Consider the following 8,195-nt stretch of genomic DNA (forward strand, 5'->3'; position numbering starts at 1 on the left):
CATCCACAACCTCCTTGGGCAAGCCTGTTCCAGGCCTAACCACTCTCCTAGTGAAGAACTCCCACTAAACATCCAACCCTAAAGTCTTCCCTCTTTAACTTAAAACCATTTCCCCGTGTCCTGCTATTGTCCCTCTCCGGGTACCCGCCCCTCGGGCCGCCCAACACCCCCGGTATCCCATCAGTATCTCCACACGGCTCCCACACCAGCCCCCCAGACCAGCACAGCCGGGTCTCCAGCCCCACCCGCAGCTGCTGCCCGTCAGACACAGCCGCTCCCTCCCGCTCCCGCCGCCCAGCCGCCCGTTGCCATGACAAACCGTCGCTTCCGCCGCGCTCCCACCTCGGCACCCTCTGGAGAGCGCGGGTCACGCCCTCACGCTCCGCCCCGCCGCAGCGAGCAGCTTCGCGATTGGACGCTCGGCGTGAAAGCGGGAACACGATTGGCTAGGTTAGCCGTCACTCACCTCCGGCGGGGAGAAGGCGTGGGCCGTAGCTCTGCTCACGCTGCAGCCAGCAGCGAGGAGAACGAGGCGGCGCTGAACTGATCCCGCAGCACAAAGCCGCGCCTCCCCGCCCCTCTCCCCGCCCCTCGGGTGCGTCCCACCGCAGCCGTGTGGGGAACGGGCCCAGCCGCCCTCGTCCCCGTCTCCCCTCGCCTCACACCGACCCCCTGGGCGCGGAGGCGGAGTCTGCGCGGCGCTCGCAGCCCTTGATAGTGGGCGCCCTCCTGCCCGTCACGGGGCCGCGGCCGCGCGTCACTACGGCGGCTGCGAGGGCGAGCGCCGTGCGGGCTCCTCCCCTCAGCGCCCGGCAGACGGCGGCTGAGGAGGCAGCGGGAGGGGATGGTGCGCCTGGCGGAGGCGGTGGCGGGCGCCGCTCCGGCTCCTCCATCCCCCCCGCCGTCGCCATGGGTGTGAGCGGGGCCCGGCGGCCCGCGCAGATATGAGGTACGGGCTGAGGGGGGTGGGACCGCCTCGCTTCCAGCCGCCGGTTCTCGCTCCGTCGCGGTGGGGTCGGCGTTGCCCCCGGCCCCGCGGCGCCTCCGCCCGATGCGGCCGGGCTGACACGCGCCTCGCTGCCCCCTTCGTCCTCCGTGTCCCCCGCGCGGTGCCTGGAGCCCACCGAGCGGCCGCTGCCCGCCGGCTTCTCTCTATCTATCTTTTTTTCCTCTCTTTTATTTTTAAAATTTATTTATTTATTTTATTTATGTTTTATTTGTTCTCCCCGCTGCGGCGGTGTCTGGGCGTTGGGAAGCGGGGCGATGCGGTGCCGGTTGGCGTGTGCGCGGCTCGGTCATACGGCAGCCATCGCGCCTCGCTTTGCAGGGGGGGCCGGGGGCAGCGTCTCTCTGCTCACGAAGAGGGACTGCGGGGGGAGCACGGCGCTGCTCCGTCCATCGTTTCTGGTTGCCGCCGGTAACTTTCCGGGTTGGTTTTCCTTTTGTTCTGATTCAGCCTCTCCGTTATTTGGGATGGAACGGTGATTCGGCTCGTGTTTTGAACTCGGCTTTCCCCGTGGGGCGTGGGTGTTGTGATAAGGAAACCGGTTCTATGGATGTGAGTAAGGGAGCGTTTGTTGAATGAATACTTTTTTTTCCCGTTAAAAGAAGTGGTATCCCGAATGTGACGGTGCGGTGCTCCTTAGGGCAAGGAAACAGCATGTTCTCCTATGCCATTCTTTCCCCCATTGGATGTCAGGAAAAGGTTCTTCACCAAAGGTGAAGGGCTGTGGGCACGACCCCGAGTGCAGGAGTTGAAGGAGCATTTGGACAAAGCTTTCAGATGTAGGGTTTGATTTTGGGTGGTGCTGTGTGGAGCCCACAGTTTGACTCAGTGGTCCTGAGAAGGGCCACGAAGATGATCAGGGGGCTGAAGCACCTCCCCTATGAGGACAGGCTGAGGGAGTTGGGTTTGTTCAGCCTGGAGAAGAGAAGGTTGCGGGGTGACCTCATTGCAGCCTTTCAATACCTGAAGGGAACTTACACCCAGGAGGGGAGTAAACTCTTCGAAAGGGCTGATAATAGCAGGACACGGGGAAATGGATCCAAGTTGTAGGAGTTGATTTAGGTTGGATGTTAGGGGGAAGATCTTCACTAGGAGAGTGGTCAGGTCCTGGAACAGGCTGCCCAGGGAGGTTGTGGATGCCCCGTCCTTGGAGGTGTTCAAGGCCAGGTTGGACGGGGCCCTGGGCAACCTGATCTAGTAAATGTGTATGTTTGGTGGCCCTGCCAGGCAGGGGGGTTGGAACTACATGATCCTTGAGGTCCCTTCCAACCCGGGTCATTCTGTGATTCTGTGATATGGGTCCCTTCTAATTCAGGATCCTGTCCCATAGCTGTAAGGTACGTTGCTTGTTCATATCTCCTATGGCAATATATGCTTAAGGTGATAGTTAAGTATTTTAACACAAAAGTATTTCAAGGAAACCTCCAGATACGTGCAATTTCTCCTCAGTCAAATAAACAAACTCTTGGTGTCCATATTGATGGCTCTGGAGAGTATCGGACTGTGCAGTGATGTTGCACACTTGGCCCTAATCTTTTCTTCTGCCCTTTCTTTCTAGTCACCTGTAACCTCTCTCAATGCTTACAACCTGATGCTGTATATAGCGTAGTGAGCTTTGGTTACCGAGTTCTTTCCATTGTGAAATGCGTGTGCTGCTGTTCCCAAGCCCCCATTAGGAGGGTATGATATTGAAGGAGGAGCCTTATATCAGCTATATTCAGGCTCCCAGCTGCAGCAGCCAGGGGTGTATTTGTCTTTGGTGGGGGGTGGGGGGGGGTAAGATGTGCTGTAAGGAAACTGGTTGCCTTCTTTGCATTAACTTTACATTTAATCTAGACGGTCATCCACATTTAGGCAATCAGCTTGGACCATTGGAGCTCGCGTGATTAGCACTTGTATGCCCTGACTGCTTTTGGCAGCCTTACAGGGGTCATGTTTCGTACAGATGAACTGTTTCCGAACAGTTTCTCCAGTGTGTTCGTTAGGCTCAGGCTTCATCTGAACCGAGCTGGTTGCTCTTTGCACTTGCTCCTTCTCAAACCACGAATTAAATTCTTGCAGTTCTGCTGTTCCCACTGTAATATCTGGAACCGGAGACAGTAAGATAAGTTGGTTTTTTTAGAAGAGTTTTGGTTTTTTTCTTTAATTTTCCTTTGTATCCCAGTTTGGTGGAATCACAGAATGACCCGGGTTGGAAGGGACCTCAAGGATCATGTAGTTCCAACCGCCCTGCCTGGCAGGGCCACCAAACATACACATTTACTAGATCAGGTTGCCCAGGGAATGACTATTGAGATACAGTAAAGCAAGAGCCGGTGTCTCCAAATAAACCAGTGACCCTCAGTGCCTGTTCTGTCTGCTGCTGTTGTAGTTATAGCTGGTGGGAAATGTGCATACTTGCTTGTTAATACCTCTAATCACGCAATTAGCTTAGATTTGGGTTCAGGAAAGAATGTGAATCTAGCAAGTAAATCACTGTGAATGGTGATGACAAATCTACCTTTGTGCTGTAAGCATAGATTGTAATTTTAGCTTTCGGTAGGATAACACCAGGAAAAATAAGCATTTCTGCCCGGGTTCGAATCCCCCTGTGGCACAAGTGGTAGAAGTGCCGCTCTGCTACACAGAGGCTCGAATCCCGGGGATTGGACTCGATGATCTCTAAGGTCCCTTCCAACCCGCACGAGACTGTGATACTGTGATAGAAGAGGTTAAAAACCAAAGAATTTAAATGAAAGTCTCGACAGTGGTTTGAGGAGAGGGAAGAGGATAATCATCGGGAGTTACCAGCATAAAACAAGTGCTTGTGTTGCCTTTAGTAATGGGGGGAGGAGAATAAACCTTCAGCGGGAGGATTTGTTTGTAGTATGTATTTCAGGCAGGGATGTCTCTGAAATTAATCTGCATGGAAGCAAAGAGACTAGAACTTTTTACCATTAAAATAAAGCCAAAACAGCCCGTAGTTGGCCAGGAACATTAAGCGCTTGTTGCTATTGTACTTAATGCAGCTGCTGAACTTGAAATGGCCCCTACGCCCAGAGTTGGTTTTGTTTTTACTTGCATAGCATGAAATTGGCTGGTAGAGTAGACAATTAGAACTTCGGGCTAGTCTGAGGTCTAATGATGCACTATTTGTATGCATAAAACTCTCCTATGAGGTGCCAACATTTCAGTGTGGTATATGTGCCAGAAGTAGTTGCCTTGCCTTAAAGAGCACTCTGAAATTAAAGCATAGTATGCAGGACACCACTGATTGTTGCTGAATGACATTGTTGCTGTAGGTATGTCCTGATATACTGCAGTTGGCAATTAAAATTCCCAACTCTGATTCCCAGTGACTATCCTTGAAAATCATTGGCTTCATGGTATGGTTTAGGTTAGATATTAGGGGCAAGTTTTTCACTCAAAGGGTGGTGACACTGGAACAGGTTGCCCAAGGAGGCTGTGGATGCCCCATCCCTGCAGGCATTCAAGGCCAGGCTGGATGTGGCTCTGGGCAGCCTGGGCTGGTGGTTGGTGACCCTGCACATAGCAGGGGGTGGAACCGGATGATCATTGTGGTCCTTTGCAACCCAGGCCATTCTGTGATTCTGTGTTCCCTCACGTTTCTCAGTACTAATAGCATAGCTGAAACAGGCCCTGGAATTACTTGGATGCCTTTTGAGCTGAACAAGTTTTGTACAAAGTCAGCTGCGTATGTAACTTGAAAAGATCAAATTGAGTTTGTGCAGAGACATTCTGATGCTTGACAGGCTGAGAGAGCTGGGGCTGTTCAGCCTGGAGAACAGAAGCTCCGAGGTGACCTGATAGCAGCCTTTCAGTGTTTAAAGGAGAGCTACAGGAAAGAAGGGGACAGAGTCTTTAGCAGGGTCTGTGGTGATAGAACAAGGGGAAATGGCTTTAAGCTCAACGAACGGAGGTTTAGGCTGGATATAGGGAGAAGGTCTTTTACAGTGAGGGTGGCAAGGCATAGGAACAGGTTGCTCAGGGATGTAGTTGATGGTCTGTCCCTGGAGGCTTTCAGTGTGAGGCTGGGTCAGGCCATGGGCAACCTGATTTGGCTGTCATGTCCCCATTCATTGCAGTGAATTAGACTAGATGGCCCTCAGATTTTCCTTCCAAACCTAACGACTCTATGGTTCTTATCAAAGATGGCTGTTTTCATATTATATTACACTTTGTGTTTTGGATATGTAGTGCTCGTAGGTTAGGTTTTAATATACAACTGAGCTGAAAACTCTAAAGGTACAATGTAGTTAAGTTTGCGTTTTCCAGTCACCCTTTCTTTATTAAAAAGAAAAAATAAATAAAGGCCATAACTGTAAAAAATACAGGTTTCATGGACTTTATTGTAGCTTCATATGTAACAATTTGAAATTCACAAGCACAACACAATATGGGTCGGTCTGTAAATCTGGTTGTAAGGGGCAATGTTTAATATATTAAAGTTTTTAATAGGTCATGGTGGGAAAAGAAAGAAGATAAAGGCTGAGCAGATCCGTTCAATTGCCTCGTTCCAGTTATATTACACTGTTTAGCCATCGGCTTCACGTTGTTAATCCCTGATCCTGCAAGCTGTTCTGTATGAGCACGTGCTTGTAGCCGTGCTGGGCTGAGAGCTGACGAGAATGTCACCAAATATAGATGCACCTGTGAAGAGTTCCTCCTCGCAGGCATATGGATTTCAGCTGCGTGCAGCTTCTGTGGGGGATTCCAGGGTTCATGGAGAGGAGAGTTAGACAGAAGCTTGGTTACCTGGTTTTGCTTTGTAGGAGAGGTTTAAGTAGGGTCAACTGGAGGAATTGGTCCCTGTTTTAGGTCTCTGTCGTGCTGCTCTGCAGGACAGTGGACTCTTAAATTTGCATGTGCTGCATTCCTGAATTACTTTTAACTTCAGTTTTTCCTTTTAATACAGTCAAATATTGGCAGCTTTCAAGATTTGCTGGACCCCCCTGTGGCGCAAGTGGTAGAAGTGCCGCTCTGCTACACAGAGGCTCGAATCCCAGGGGTTGGACTTGATGATCTCTAAGGTCCCTTCCAACCCGCACGAGACTGAGATACTGCGATACTGTGACTTTGAGGAGCATTTTTGCACTTGGAAAAATTAAATGGGAGTTTAAGTGATGCTGTAACTCTGGGTGAAGGTTTGCAAAGAGCAAATTCTGAAGAATCTACTGGCTAAATTTTAATTATTTTCCTCAAGTGGTTTGTGTAGATAAAAGAGATGATTGTACGTTAGAATGAGCTCTTTGTCAACTGAAGAGAATAAACAGTATCATTTAGGTAGCTCTTTTGGAATCCAGCATAGTTTGCACTGTAGTAGTAAAGGATCCAATCGCAGTATCACAGGCTCGTGCGGGTTGGAAGGGACCTTAGAGATCATCGAGTCCAACCCCCGGGATTCGAGCCTCTGTGTAGCAGAGCGGCACTTCTACCAATAAAATGATATTGCTTCAGGGAGTGTTGGCAATCTGTACGATGATATTGTGGGCAGGGGAAGATGATAAATGCCATTTCCTTGTTTGTGTGGTGTAATGCTGGCACTAAGGATGAGCTTTGACTGCCTGTGATGAGAAGTAAGCCACGTTGGTGCTGTTGGTAGTCTGAATGTCAGCTCCTGGCTCAAATCCCTTCATGCAGCGGTGGTGTGATACAAAGAGGGTGATCTTGGGGGTCCTGATGGACGAGAGACTCAACATGAGCCAGCAGTGCGCTCTGGCAGCTCAGAAAGCAAATGGGATCCTGGGCTCCATCAGGAGAGGGGTGGTCAGCAGGGATAGGGAGGTGATTGTCCCTCTCTACTCTGCTCTTGTGAGGCCCCATCTGGAGTACTGTGTCCAGGTGTGGAGCCCTCAGTACAAAAAAGATATGGAGATTTTGGAAAGGGTCCAGAGGAGGGCCACAAAGATGATCAGGGGGCTGGAGCACCTCCCCTATGAGGACAGGCTGAGGGAGTTGGCTGACAATAGCAGGACATGGGGAAATGGATCCAAGTTGAAGGAGGGAAGATTTAGGTTGGGTGTTAGGGGGAAGTTCTTCACTAGGAGAGTGGTGAGGCCCTGGAACAGGCTGCCCAGGGAGGTTGTGGATGCCCTGTCCTTGGAGGTGTTCAAGGCCAGGTTGGACGGGGCCCTGGGCAACCTGATCTAGTAAATGTGTATGTTTGGTGGCCCTGCCAGGCAGGGGGGTTGGAACTACATGATCCTTGAGGTCCCTTCCAACCCGGGTCATTCTGTGATTCTGTGATCTTGGACTTTGAAAGGAGAGCTCTATAGTCAATGAGAAGCCAAAGTTGTGGACTCCTACCGCTGGTTATGCTTTTATAATCTTTGAACCAGTCTTGCTCATAACAAGTGTCCCAGCTCAGGCGATGTTTCATTCTGTTCTTACCGGAATAATCTGAATGGCATTAAGGCTTGTGCAACGTTTTCTCTTTAACCGTTCCATGCTTTGTAGATTGATTAGTCACCCCCTTTTGCACAATCAGAATAGATGGATGAACTGTGCACCCTAACTGGAATCCACTCTTGTGAAACAAAAATATGAAATCCTCCGGACCGACTGCTGAATTGAAGGTATCAAATGAGGAAATGGACCAATTCCTTAAGAAAGATCTAAGAATGTCTGGTGGTACTATTTAAACTCAATGCTTAAATCTGATGGCATTGCATAGAACTTGCATTCATTGCATGTAGATGATGCAAGTCGGTTTTGCTGTGTGAGGCTTTTTGGAGGGAGAAGGGGAAAAGAAACATCTTGAGGATGTGGGCAAATGCTCTTGCATGGCTTCTTTAACACCTGATGATTGGTATTAACTAGTTGGGTGAATTGAACTCAAAGAGTTTAATCTGCTTCTATTTTAGAGTTTATAAACAAGAACATGATTACTTAAGAACAAGTCTGGGTTGTTACATAAGTAAGGTTATCTTCTGAATTGAAACAACCAACTCTCCCTCACTCCATAGAAACAAATGGAGAAAAAACAACCCACCAACTCTTTTGGAACTTACCTGCTGTATTCCGTGAGCTTTATATAGAACTTGATACTTAGGTACACCATCCAATTCTTATTCTAAGAAATCTAGCAATTTTATTTCTATCTCCTTGTTCTAATTGAGATTTGGATTATGCCATAAGGAAGATCTTCACAGAATCACAGAATTGTAGGGGTTGGAAGGGACCTCTAGAG

General features: G+C 49.6%; 1 protein-coding gene across 9 annotated transcripts in view; it reads left to right on the forward strand.

The window, feature by feature from the left end:
* The first annotated feature begins 755 nt into the window (after positions 1-755).
* Positions 756-8,195, forward strand: part of ITSN1 (intersectin 1) — a 115,872-nt gene continuing 108,432 nt past the window's right edge. The window contains exon 1 of one of the 9 annotated variants that reach the window (XM_032448798.1): positions 756-949. The gene's annotated coding sequence lies outside the window, so the exon portion shown is untranslated. The remainder of the gene's footprint in view (positions 950-8,195) is intronic. The other 8 variants (XM_032448787.1, XM_032448804.1, XM_032448792.1 and 5 more) reach the window with 8 other exon arrangements.

The sequence above is a fragment of the Coturnix japonica genome, chromosome 1, assembly GCF_001577835.2.
Source record: "Coturnix japonica isolate 7356 chromosome 1, Coturnix japonica 2.1, whole genome shotgun sequence".
In the NCBI taxonomy this organism is placed as follows: Eukaryota; Metazoa; Chordata; class Aves; order Galliformes; family Phasianidae; genus Coturnix; species Coturnix japonica.